Consider the following 1,397-nt stretch of genomic DNA (forward strand, 5'->3'; position numbering starts at 1 on the left):
CATACTACATGCTGCATCACATATCATCTTTAGGAAGTGTTGGTCATCTCACATCTTCACTCCACTCAAAGCCCTCCATTTCATTTCCTTATCCATCAAGCAAAAACTACTTATGATTTCTTTCAAGACTCTCCACTCTCTCCTTAACTGTCTCCTTCTTATGTATCAGTTTGCTTCGAATGCTATTCCCTAGCTCACATTCTTCTTTCCTCCAAGGTTAACCTAATTACACCTCACTCTTTATTCTCCCACCTCCATCCCCTCGTCCATGCTGTTGCCCTCACCTGGAACTGCCAAACTCTTACATAATCTGACAGGTCGTAGCTCTCCCTAATCCTGAGCCTTCCTAAAATCCCGTCTTTTACAACAAGCCTTCCCCGATCAGCTCTCAACATCCTGAGTCATGTCAACTCATCGGCCACTTCTAGCTTTTACATATTCATTTATACTCTTCCTTGGCACTTACGGATATTTTTATAATCGATTACACTGCTATTTTTTCTGATTTTCCTACTTGCAAATATTTTTCTGTCTGTCTTCTCCATTAGATCTTCTCCATTAGAATATAAACTGCTTGTGAGCAGGGAATCTGTCTCTATCTTCCAGTGTACTTTCCCAAGCTCTTAATAAACACGTTGCACCAGTGAGAATTCAGCCAACACCATCAATCCTACTACTATTAATACTCTACTTCATAGGTCATTGTTGGCAGGGAATAGGTCTCCCAACTCCGTTATATCGTGCTCTCCCAAGCCCTTAATATAATGCTCCACACACAGTAAACACTCAGTAAATACCACTGGTGATAATAAACAAGACTTATCACCTTCTATTCTTTGGACTTGTTATTAACCTCCATCTTCTCTTGCTTCCCTGACACCCCCATCTGGATGACCTGCCAATACTTCAAATTAAATATGCCTAAAAAGAACTTTCATCTTCCCTTTAAAGTCGCTTTAAAGGTTAATGACAGTCTATAGCAGAACTACTTCTGGTAAAAGGATTATATCCAGGATAACCTGAAGTTTTAACTGGTAGACAGTTTAAATACAGTTTTCAGCACCATGGCATAGAGGATAAAACATGGGTCTAGGAGTCAGAAGGTCATGGGTTCTAATCCCCGCTCTGTCACTTGCCTGCTGTGTGACCTTGGGCAAATCATTTCACTTCTCTGGGTTACCTCATATGTAAAATGGGGAGAGAGACTGTGAGCCCTAAAGGGGACAGGGACCCAATTTGTTTATATCCACCCTAGCTCTTAGTACAATGTAAGGGAAATAGTAAATGTGCAACAAATATTATTATTATCTAATTCTTCATGATTAAGAAATTATTTTGCCAACTCACAGTCTTTGGTTCACATCTAAACTATTGAAAAAAAAAATTGTTACTTTCCC

Source organism: Ornithorhynchus anatinus, chromosome 1, assembly GCF_004115215.2.
Source record: "Ornithorhynchus anatinus isolate Pmale09 chromosome 1, mOrnAna1.pri.v4, whole genome shotgun sequence".
NCBI lineage: Eukaryota > Metazoa > Chordata > Mammalia > Monotremata > Ornithorhynchidae > Ornithorhynchus > Ornithorhynchus anatinus.